We start from the raw sequence: 13450 nt of genomic DNA on the forward strand, positions 1-13450 counted from the left end.
CTTATGGGTTTCTTAATTTACTGAAAATTGACATTTTTTAATTTAACGGATTAGTAAAATAAAAATCTAATTTTCAAACTTGGTAATTCTAATTTCAGAACGATTTCCTTTACAATTTTAATAAATTAAGAGATAGCATTTAATACTTTAATTTTATAAAGAAAAATAAGAAAGCGGTAATGAAAGTTTTCTTTAGGTTTAAGAATGTGGTCTCTTTAAGGAATTGTGAATTTATTTCCAAATTTCCGATACCATTATTTGTAGGCATGTTTTTTTCTGAATAATGTGATAAGGCTATAAATACAAGGGTTTAGTCTAAGCTTTAAGATTTAAGAACAAATAATTTTAAATTATTGAAAATGGTTATGTTAAATTCTTCCCTAATCACTCAACTTAAAGACATAAACTTAATTAATCAAACGCCATAATTAATCTGAGTCACTATATGAATTCCATTACAGTGTCATTTGCACGGGAAAGCTCATTTATAGATTCAAAAATCCTGCTTTTATCTGCTAAGGACAACTGGTAAGACAACATATGAGTGTTTGGCTACAACATGACATGACTATTATTAATTTAAGACTTAAGTACACAGTTGAAAACTAGTTCTAAAAGGTTACATAAAACAGTTGTCCTAAGGAGGTTCACATACTCATAATTAAGGTAAACACTTATGAGTATGACATCCAACTAGCTACTGGTATCAAGTAAGTAATAACGTGGTAGCTCTTGATAAGTAAGTAAGCAAGCAGCGGACGCCTCCGGTGACTTTGTAAGTATGCTCAGTTGACCACCGTTATAAGTAAGACGTATGGTTTAACACCCGCCACATAAGAGTTCGGTTAAACTCCGTGACATGTAAGTAAGATGTTCAGTTTAACACCCGCGACATAAGAGTCTGGTTAAATTTTGTGACATGTAAGTAAGGCATTCAGTTTAACACCACGATATAAGAGTCTGGTTAAACTCTGTGACATGTAAGTAAGCCGTACGATTTAACACCCGGGACATAAGAGTCCGGTTAAACTCTGTGACACATATGTAAGAAGATCCCATAATCAAGCCATTAAGATTATGAAAGTATGTTGAATTCTCCTAAGTGTCTTAGTAACCAGTGTATTTTAAGTATACACCTGTGTTTGTGTTGAGTAAGTTAAGAATGATAAGATGATAAGTACGATATGTATAATATGCATGTTAAGTATGATAAGATGATAAATACGATATGTATGATATGCATGTTAAGTATGATAAGATGATAAGTACGATATGTATGATATGCATGTTAAGTTTGACAAACAGGTTATGACTTAAGATCATTTGTATATATACACTTGCTCTGGGATTTTCTGCGTGCAGGTTTACTTAGTTACAAAATCTAGTTATTGGACATGACCATAAGTTTGCCAAGACGTTCACACGCTCTTGAATTGTATGTTAGAGTTTGGTCTTTCCGAAACATTATTTCTGGTTGAATATCTGTATGATCACTATCAAGGCTTCTTGTTTGTATTCTTTATGCTATGTATGTTAAGTTGTTCTTACTAAGTATTTTGCTTACCTAGTTGTTTCATGTAGTGTCTCATAAATTTTACTTAGCTAGACAGTAGTAGTAGTAGTAGTAGTAGTAGCAGCAGCAGCAGCAGCTTAGTATTTCAGTTTTCATGGTTATTGATTCAAGTTGGGATTTAGTTGGAAACTCATAGAGATGGTTATGGATGGTTAGCCTATAGTTTTAACATAAGGTTTGATTAATATAGTTGGTCCTATAAATGATATTTGGAATAACCTAAGGTTTAAATAGAATAATTAAGAACGTGACACTTGTCACATGGATGTTTATTAAGGATTTAAGGATTTTAGATAAATATATTAATCAAGGACAAACCTAGGAAGTCTAGAGCCTTCCCTCAGCTGTTAGGATCACATTTTTCTCAGTCAAAGTGGTTTAAAGAAATTCAAGTGTGCAAAAACATGTTTGATATATTAGCGTATGTCGATATATCGCAGCTATAGGGGCCAATATATCGCCTATGATTGATACGGAAAACACGTCGAGTTCGCACGAACAAAACCACAGAGGCTCGCGATTATGGGGCAGGCGATATATTGCCTATAGGGGGCGATATATTGACTCCCTTATGCATTTTTGAAAATTCATGGAATCTGAGCTAGAAACATCCCTCAACAACTTGGACTTGCTCTTCTAAGACGAAGTCGGCCAGGGTCTGTCCCTTGATAGAAATCATGGGGACATACGCTATGTCAAAATGGCTAAGCTCAATGGCCCACTTCAAGAATCTTCCCGATTATTCGGGTTTCTATAATACTTGTCGTAGGGGATGGTTTGTCAATACCTTAATGGTGTGGGCCTAAAAGTAAGGTCTCAGCTTCCTGGATGCAATCAATAAGAAAAATGTCATATTTTCAATTAATGGGTATCTGGACTCCGCGCCCAACAACCTTTTACTCACATAATAGATCGGGAGTTGAACCTTTCCCTCTTCGCGCACTAAAGTGGCACTGATGGCGTGTTCTGACACTGCCAAATACAGGTATAACAGCTCCCCATCCACTGATTTCGACAAGATTGGCGCTTGGGCAAGGTGCTCCTTTAATTTTTGGAAGGCCTCTTCACACTCAGCCGTCCATTCAAACCTCTGGCTTTCGCGAAGTATATTGAAGAATGGGATGCACTTGTCCGTGGATTTCAAGACAAAGCGGCTTAAAGCTGCTATTATTCCCGTCAAGCTTTGAACGTCTTTGTGCTTCTGTGGCGAAGGCATCTCGATCAATGCTCTGTTCTTGTCTGGGTTGGCTTCTATTCCACTCGAGCTTACATAAAGCCTAGGAACTTCCCGGATGCCACGCCAAAGGTGCATTTTTTGGGTTTCAGCTTTATCCCATACTTCCGAATGATGTCAAATGCTTCTACCAGGTCATCTGCATGTTCGTCCGAGGTCTTGGATTTGACCAACATGTTGTCTATGTATACTTCCATGTTACTTCCCAATTGGTTCCAAAACATCCTGTTGACGAGCCTCTGATAGGTGGCCCCAACATTTTTAAGCCCAAAGGGCATGACGATGTAGCAGTATACACCTTTGTTTGTCTGGAAACTGGTGTGTTCCTGATCTGCTACGTGTATTGAGATCTGGTTGTAGATGGAGTAGGCATCCATGAAACTCAATACCTCATACCCGAATGTAACATCCATCATCCGGTCGATCTGGGGTAGAGGGAAGCAATCTTTCGGGCAGACTTTGTTAAGGTCAGTGAAGTCGATGCAAGTTCTCCACGTCCTATTCGGCTTTGGTACCAACACCAGATTGGCCAGTGAAACGGGATATAGGGCCTCTCGAATGAAGTTGATCGAGGACAACGTCTCAACTTCTAATTTGAGGGCCTCTGCCCTCTCCGCCCCTAGAGGTCTCCGCTTCTGCCAGACCAGAGTTGCATTTGTGTTAATGTTCAGGGCGTGACATATGACATTACAGTCGATCCCGGTCATATCCGAGTGAGACAAAGCCAAGACATCCTAGTTCTCTTTTACCTGGGCAATTATGGCAACCCTAACCTTCGAGTTCAGGTGCCTCCCGACTCAGATTACTTTGGTCGGGTCACTATCACTAATTCACACCTCTTCCACCTCCTCCAGAGGTTCTAATGCCATATCCACTCCTATCTGTGAATCCAATTCATCCTCCTCCCGGACCACCCTCCGTGCTGGCTCTGGTGGTGGAATTAGATCAGCATTTTCCTCTTCAAGAGGCTCTTCGTGGACCATGTAGATTGGTCAAGCCAAGACATGATAGCACTTTCAGGCGCCTTTCTGATCTCCCCGCACCGTTCCCACTTCTCTGTTATCGCATGAGAACTTCATGCAGAGATGGCAAATGGAGGTGATAGCACCAAAATCGACCAAAAATAACGTTGTAAGTGGTGGGGCAGTCCACCACTACAAACGTGCAATATTTTAACGAGCCTTGAATCTCGTTCCCCAATGTCACGGGTATGGGAGTAATGAATCCCCATTGAAGTCGTAGATCTAGGTTGGGCATGAAGCCAGATCCGCCTCAGTCAAACCAATTGCTATGAAAGTCAATTTGAACAATACATTGACAGAGCTCCTATCATCCACAAACACTCAGGATACCATCTTGTTGGCGATTTGGGCATCAGTGACCAAGGGATCATGATGCAGGAAATGAACGTTCTGGGCATCTTATTTCGTGAACGTGATGGGCAGGTTCATTAATTTTGGTCGTTGGGCCGGAGTCTGGACCAAGGCGCATACCTCATGGTTGTGATCTAGTTCGCTGAGGTATCATTACTGATCATTCCGGGATGGCCCTCCTAGATGCGAGCCTCCTGATATGTTGGCCACGTGACCATCTACTCGTGGAGGCACGGTTCTATGATGATATGGCATTCCGGGTCCAGGTGCTTGCACTATTGGGGCCCCCTGAGTGGCTTGTGCTCCCGAACCTATAGCGCACCCTCTCTGGGGAGGTCGGTACGATCTAGGTGCACCTGAGGCCGCAGGTTATCTAGTAACTGCTGGCAGTCCTGGAACCCCCACTGGCATTCTGACCCATTGGTGGAGATGCCCTAGCTTGATCAAGTTCTCAATCTCGTCCTTTAGCTAACAACACTCTTCAGTCGTATGACCATCGTCCTTGTGGTAGGTGCACCTTTTGCTGGTGTCCCTCGAATTCTTTCCCCCTTTGAACATGGGAGCTGGCCTTCGGTAGTAGACTACATTGCCCGTTGCCAGATAGATGTTTTCCCGGGTGTCAATAATAACTTATCAACTAAAAAAAGTGGTAATTAGCTACAATATTTCTAAAAAAACAAAACAATGGATAGTATAACAAAAAGTAGTAGATTTAGTAACCATTACTAATATTGCTAAAACTAATAAAACTACTCAAGAACTAAAATGATAAGAAATGAGATACTAAAATTACTAAATAGACCTAAAAAGTGTGCAACAATGCTAAAAACCAACAAAATCAATAACCACTTACCAAACTAGAACATAACTTAACTACCAATATCAATAATCAAGATGAAACCAAAAATAAACTAAAAACTCATGTCTAAATACCATATAAATCAATGTTAATGAATAAGCTTCAGAGCATGATTAAGATTTAATAATAACAATAATTTATAAAAAAAAATGCAATAAAAAATTATGAATGCCCATAAAAAATACTGATTCAAAATGAAAAATTAACAATAAAAAATCCATTAATAGTTTCGAAAACATAAGCGTGAAAGGAAAAAAAAATGTAAGGGAGGATTAAATATTAAAAAAAAAACTAAATATATACAAAACAATATTGGTTGAAATGAGAAAGTAAAACTTATCATTTGATTCTTGAAGTGTAGGAGATTGGAGAAAATAGAAGAAATGCATGGGGAATAATTTGTGAAATGCATAAAGAAACATCATGGAAAAAAATATAGAAACTTATTCTTGAGAAGAATACGACATGTTTACTTTATTATAGATATTTGGATCTTATATACAGTGTTGGTGCAAGATTACATTCTCAGTACCATAGAAGAGCTCGATGAATTGTAGTCACTTCTCTTGTATTGTAATAAATGAGAGGGCATACTATGAGGTACTTTGGTTATTATATCTAGTCGAGATGATATAAAGAGCATTCAATTAATGAGAGTCGTGATACTGTTTTTAGAGAGAGAGTCTAATTCTCAAGCATAATAGACTTGGAATGAATGAGAGGAAAATACTTTATTTTATATGTAAATAGAGGTAGATTTTAGCCATTAGAACAAATGAAGCTTCCAAGAGAGAGTATCGGACATAGATCTAGCTATAAGCCTACAAAGAGGTCAATTATAGGGAAGCAAAGTGGAGCTGCCGCACCTTTCGATGTGATAAGTGGTGTTTCTCTACGACAATGTGACTGGACTAGGATTACACGTGCCACACTTTCCTAGACATTGTGCATGAAAGACATTTCTTTAACCAGTTCTTGGCATGCTCTTAGACACTTTGTCCCATGGTTCAGCTACTGACTTAGGGAGATACCATCCTGAAGCCAATGAAGCGCTTAAGGCTCTTGAGCAACACAAAACAACAAACTAGAGGAACCATAATTGTCTTATAGAGGAATTCATGCCTTAGTTGGGAATTATCCATAAAGATGGGTCTGGTCCTAATCCAATTCTATGTGAACTGAAATGTTGGCGAAGTCTATACACACCCTCTATTTATCATTGGCTTTCTTCTTAAACATAACGTTGGAGAGACAAACCAAGTAGAACGCCTCTATGATTGAGGCTGCCACCAAAAGCTTCTAGAGTTTAGCATTGATGGCCTCACACCTTTCCTTGTTGAAACTCTTCTGCTTCTAAACCACAGACTTTGCCTTCGGGTCCAGCTTAAGTCGATGGACTGTGACCTTGGGATCAATCTTAGGCATGTCTTCATGGGACCTATAAAAAATATCATCATACTAGATGAAGAACTTTTCCAACTTGGCCCTTAACTCAGAAGGGAGGCTAAATCTCAACTAGACCTCAAGCTTTAGCTTTTCAGGGTCGAGCTTGCAGGTGACAAGTTCATTTTCTACTCTTTAGTTTTGGTTATACAGGTCAAGCTCTCCAAGTATCCTCAAGTCTAGAGGATCAAACAACTTGATGTACCCAACATGATACATGGTTTTGTAGTTTATGACTGCTGGCTCTTCAGCCTTTAGGGTTGGTGCCGGCGCAGCTATGGCATAACACTCTTGATCCTTGGCCTAATTATCGTAAATAACCTTTACACCGTCATTAGCGGGGAACTTCAATGCAAGGTGGTAAGTGGACACTACTGTCATGATAACATTCAGGGTTAGCCTGCCAATGATGGCAATGTAGGGTGACTTCCCGTTATCACGGGAAAGTTGGCCATCCTCATCACTTGGCTTAGCTTTTCCTTGAATGTTACCAAAAGTTAGATAGAGCTCGTGGTTTCGATGCACTCTCCTTCAAAACCATAAAGAGGTATGTGGGTTAGGAGCATTTCCTCATTCCCAAGCCCGAGCTTTTCAAAGGCACCTTTGAAAGATGATGTCTACATAATTGCTTATGTCAACCAACTCCTAATTGTAGGATACACATATTACAGGATCTTTTTTTATTTTCATATAATTTCAATATTATGAAACAAACATGTAAATTCTTAGAACATGCTTCTATGAAATTGATACAAAACAGAGTAAAATACAAAAACTTACATATATGCAGCGGAACTGGAACAACTCATTCCTTCAATCTCTCTAACCCTTGATTCAATTCTGTAGCAAAGTATTATCAAGAGATTGAACTAGATATAGAACACGATCTTCCTCACCAAGCCTTTGATCAACCTAGAACTAGTGTGGGCTAGTTCTCAACACATGAGATAGTGGCCAAGAAAGGATTAGACTGTCTAAGATTTCACTTACCCAATCAATCAAACTTATGAAAATCCTAGATATCATATTCCTTATACAGGCAACTTATTGGGCTTTATTTTAATTTAAATTTAAATTAATTAAAAATAATAAACAAAAAATAAAAGTCTTGGGCTCCCACAAATGGACTTTGACCCAATCTCTTTGTTTTGAATTTAAATTCCAATTGGGCCTAAATTCAAAACTTTTTTATTTATTTATCTTTTGATTAATTAATTAAATCCTTATTCAAATTAACTAATTATAATTTGAAACTTGATTTAATATTATTTTTTATATTGACACAAATTTATCAATATTAATAAATTTGCCCAAGGATACTCTTTTATTCTCTAAATCTCATATCTCTGTAAAATTTTCCAAAATTGATATAGTCAACTTTAAAAATCATAATTGATAATTAAATCAATTAATTGAGACATTCTAGATAATTTATTCAAAGGTGATGCGGGGACCATGGATCCACGAAATCAAGCTCCAATACTTTATTTATGAATAATTTCACTATCTTATTAATTCCTCGTGACTTCACTATAGACTCGGAATTGAATTCTTGAATTCATAGAACATATTTTCCAAACCACAAATATGTTATCCATTGTTATAACCATTACAGTTAGTCAATCCTCTATTGATGACTTACTAACAAGCTGGGTGAAAATTACTATTTTACCCCTCATCGATATGCTATCCTTAACTCCCACTAAATTCCTTATAAATGATATTTTCGTGAACTTAATCGTAGAAATGAGATCTCGATCATTTAACCTTTTGAACAAAGCAATTAAGGAAATTATTGACGCTGTTTTTCACCAACGGTAGATTAAGAAATCAAATAGGTAGATTAGTGCTGAATCATAAACCGTAATGAACTAATAAAAACTCTCTCGAACACACATAACTTTTACGTGGTTCAGTGGTTAAAATCCACCTAATCCACGAGACAATGTTATTGATTTTCTCTCTCAATTTTTGCAGAGTTTTAGTAATATAAAAATGGTCGTCCCCTTCCCTGTCCTTTATTCCTGATATTTATAGAGGAATTTCCTGGACAGATTTGGGTAACCGCGTGAATAAATAAGGTATACATTTAATACAGATTATTCCCATTTACATTGGGATATGATTTGATAACAGATTGGAATATACTCCTGCTATCTCGGATAATAAATGATAAATATGCGATACAGCCTGGGCATTAATGAGCATATAAGGAGCCTCCAAATCCCTTGGGATCCTTCAATATGTATTTTGTCCAGGTTTCCATGGACTGAATATCTCACCCGAGCTCGTGTTCAAAGACTATATGAACCCTAGCTCGTAGTAAGCTCTAGACACCCAAAGTCTGATCTACCCATTATAAGTCTCGAACTCAATTGTTTTCTTAAGAGGTTGTTTGATAATAACCTGTATACCATGTACGAACTGGATTGAGTCTCAAGCTGCTCACATCATTGTTAACCAAATGTTCTTTTTGGCTATTTTTCCACGTATTTATCTGCCAGCTGTACCCAAGCTGAGTAATTGAACTTGTGCTAATTTTAGGGTAAAACATTTTCCCCCCAATCTCCTGCTCGTGCTTGATGTCGTCACTTTCTGACATGCATAGTAGGGGCTTTTAGGCTTCTGCCATGTAAAATCGTGCCTACCCACTTCTCGAGTACTGGACACGTGGCTGCCTGCAATTGGCGTCTGTTTGGGTTTTGAGGACTATGACAAACATCCTGTCAACTTTTTGTTGCTGTATGGTTCGTTTAATCTTAGCCTTTGGATCTCGAGCCAACCCAATCGGATGGCCAAAATTAATTCCCGTAGTTTACGTATAAATAGGGTGATCAGGCCTAAACCCTCGCCACCTTTGCATTCAAAAAGTTTCCATTTCAAAAACAAAGTTTCCCTTTTCTTCTCCAACTTCTCTCTAAAACCCTCCATCGCCTTTCAGATTCTCAAAAGCTTTTAAGGAGTTTCGTATGGACGTATCGACATTTTCTCTGAATCGATCATATCAACTATAAGTATTTCTTCATCTGTTTTTAATTTTTCAACTCTTTGCTTTCCAGCGAGTTTTTTTTCCTACTATGAAAAACATCCTTTGCCCAATGTCGTTTAGGATACGTTTGTTTGTAAATAGGTGATAGGATTCGGTTTAGGCTAAATGAACAATATTAGGCTTATTTAAAATTGGGCAAACTTTCTGGGCTTTTCAAAGAAAATTCTAATGGTAAATTGGTTTGAATACCTATTTGGGGTGTAGTAGCCAAAAGGGTTTTAGGTTTGATCCTAGGTAGCTTAAAGGTTACGATTCCTTAGGCGGTTTTGCATTAAACCACTTTCAAAAGGAAAGAAGTGGGTCTGACAGATCTAACACATGAATCCCGAAGTATCAGTGAATTTAAGAAATCGAAGCGTGTGGTCTAGGACCACGCGTGGGACCACGCGTTGAGGCTAGGACACAACTTAGCTCGTATAATTTTTCAAATCCTGAAAGTAAATCACTTACACCTTTGGACTTCCGTACCTCCACAACCGTAGCTAGAAATCATCATAGGTCACCTACTAATAGGTCACTTAGTCATCAGGCGATCTGAATCATGGCACCCGCAAAGAAGAACGTTGCGAGCTCCTCTACTTAGAACATAGTTAAGGCAAGCAGGTCGCCTCTGACTCTCCCATCCCTCATTTCGGTCATGTGGTGGAGAGAGAAATTGTAGTCAACCCCGACGCATTCTTCAAGGTCGAACACATAGTCTCCCGGATAACAACTCGGGGAAAAGTTAACAAGATCCTGCTGAGTAATAGGATAGAGATGGGATTTTATGGCCTTATTGCTCGACCTGCTCTAGAGGGAGAGTGGAGTTGGGCCCCTCTCCAAGATGACTACTGTAATGCCCCAAAATCCCTAATAAGGTTTAGGACCTTGATTAGGAGGTCGTGAGGGCCATAATTGATTTATTATATTATCAAATGATTATATGCATGTTTATGTGAATTATATTATGATATGATGATAAACGCATGCATATGGGTTCATATTTCATTAGAAGGGCATTTTGGTAATTTGGCCCGTTGAGGGCGTAATTGTGTATTTTCGTGCATGTGGGTGAGTTATGAATGGTACCACATTATATGTGGATTTGTTCGAGCCTTTCGGCATGAGAAGGTCATGAAATGTAAGTGTTCAGTCTGGTCATAACAGGTTTAAGTTCGGGGCTCGGGGTGAGTCTCGAGGTGATTTTAATGGTTAGAACATTACCAGGAATTAAAGGGTAATGGGATATGATTTATTGGTATTTGAAAATATTGAGAATAACGGGAATTGGAGGGTGTTAATTATGATTAACGAGATAGGTGTGAAAGGACGATTGTGCCCTTGGTGGCTGTTAAGGTTTATTTTAGACTTGAGGGCATTTAGGTCTTTTCACCCTAAGTTTATAAATAGCCATTAGAAGGCTGTGGAAGTGAACCAAAAACAGAGCAAGGGTTACTCTTCTCCCGTACCTCTTTTTCCTTCTTTTCTTTCTGAGTTTTTGAGCTCTTTTTGAGGAACCAAGCTGTGATAAGCTAGGGTTATGCTCTACCATTGAAGAGGGTGTGTTGCTGAGATTAAGGTGAGTTTTTAGCCATTAAAACTCTTGGTCTTGCTCTGTTTTCATTTGAGTTTCAGTTGGGTTTGTGAGTTGGAAAGTTGAGTTTCAATGGATGTTTTTGGCTAGGGTTCTTGGGGTTGTGGTGCCTAGGACATATGGGGATGGTTTTTGGGTTCATTTGGAACTTAATTTGATGTTTGGAAGCATTGGAATCAAGTTGGGAATGAAGGAGTCGAAGGAGAAAGGTTCAAGGGCACTTCAGGCTGGAGGTAGCGCTACAACGCCCACAAGGGGGCGCTACAGCGCTACCCAAGGTGGCTTTGGGGCAGTTTTGGTCTGTCTTGAGCGCTGGGGCGCTAGGGGGGTAGCGCTACTCTGCTTCTTCAAATTCCCATTTTGAGTGTTTTTAAGGGTTTTTGGCTCGGGGTTTCATTTCCTAAGGCCCGGGATCGAATCTACTCACCGTGTAGGTACATTTTGGGGTTCCGAGAGTGGGGTTTAGATCAAGACCCTATTTTTTGATGATTTTCATTAATCGGAGATTGTATTTGGTTATGACTAGGTGACCGCTAAAGGATTAAAAGAGGTCGATCGTTCTCAAGGGTCGTTCAATTGTTGTTTCTCGCTCGAACCAGAGGTAAGAAAACTGCACCCTGTGTATATGTGACATGCATGGTTATTCTTGATGCATGTTGGATGTTTAAATGCAATGCATGTGATGCACGAGAAACATGTGATTAGGACATGCCATGAATATTGAATATGAGATTGTTCGGAGCTTGAGCCTCTGTGTTTATGCATGATCCTAATTGTGCTAGCAATTATTAAGTGAGCATGATGAATGCCCTATATTCGGATATTTGACATATGATATATGTTTGGTAGCATTGCTTACTTGTGTATGGCACTGACTAGTCAGGGTCAGCACTGGTCGCGTATTACTAACCTAAGAGTCGAAAACGGCATAAGCGTCATGAATGCAGAGCTGATAAAAGATTAGATCTAATCGATATCAGCTTTGAATGACTCTAGGAGCATTAATGCTGGACCGACCCTAAGGTCGATGAAAATTATAAGCGCTTGACTAGTCTAGGACTAGTTACTCAGAGCTAGGGCCAAAGGCCTAGGTGATGGTTTGTCACGTGGCTAGGGAGCGGAATCCCATGGTTGTGACTCTACGGTCATGCAGTAGGTTATGTTGGTGACTAGTTCATCAAACACCTATCTTGATAAGCTAGTGAAAGGATCACTTATTTGCAAAGCCCCAGTGACCCTATCATCACATGGCTAATGGGAACGGAACCCACCTTAGTGACTTTTACAACTGTTAAATCACCAATATGGTTACCGGAACCACCAATGTTAAATCACTTATCTGATTAGGATTGACTTGATAGTCATCCACTCAGGAGGGCAAGATTCCTTATCCTGGATACCCATCATTACGTGAACCTATTTGCTTGCATGAATAGGGCTATATTTGCTAGGCATGCGCCTTATGATTTGATGACATGTTATTACTGATCATGAGCATATTAAGTTTTCTTGCTGGGCTTCGGCTCACGGGTGCTATGTGGTGCAGGTAAAGGCAAAAGAAAGCTGGACCATCCTTAAGTTGGAGAGCTTAGGTGGCGATGTGTACATATGCGGCTGCTCGACTGCCATGGCCGAGGGTTGAAAGAAGAACTAGGGTTAAACCCTGTTTTGCTGCTTAGATCGGCTAGTTGTAAATATTTTCTTGTAATAGACCTTTAAATTATATTTTTGGGATCGTAATGTATACATTAAACGTTCTAATGAAACGTTATATCTTAACCAAAATTTTAACCCCTAAACCGCTAATCATACTTAGTTACACGATTTTGGCTAAATGACTTGATTAGCGAGTTTAGCACTGTTTATAAGGCACACCGTAATGGTCCCTAAAGTTTAGGGCGTTACAACTACAGGGCTTGGAGTGATGAGCACTTGAAGTTCGGTGCCTTCCTCCCATTGGACCAGTATTTCCTAGACTTTCTAAACTACGTCAAACTGGCTCCATTCCTGCTCCCCCCAAACTCATACAGGTTTTTGGCAGGGTTAAAATATTTGTTTCTAAGGCACGAGTGGGAGGTCCCCACTCTGGCAGACATCATGTACTTCTTATGCCTCAAGTCCAGTCCCGACCAGAAAGGGCGAGGTGATGGTTTTTACTACCTCACACGTTTCCCCAACTCTGCCTCTGTCATCAACCTCCCCAACCACCCAAATGACTATAAAGATTTGTTCTTTATGTCAAATGGGTTCAAGAACTGTGACCATCGATACTTCTATCTTTATGAATTTACCTTGTGAACTTTTATCACATGTGCACTATATATATTTTTTTTTTTTGTTTAAGGA

Source organism: Humulus lupulus, chromosome 1 (genome assembly GCF_963169125.1).
Source record: "Humulus lupulus chromosome 1, drHumLupu1.1, whole genome shotgun sequence".
In the NCBI taxonomy this organism is placed as follows: Eukaryota; Viridiplantae; Streptophyta; class Magnoliopsida; order Rosales; family Cannabaceae; genus Humulus; species Humulus lupulus.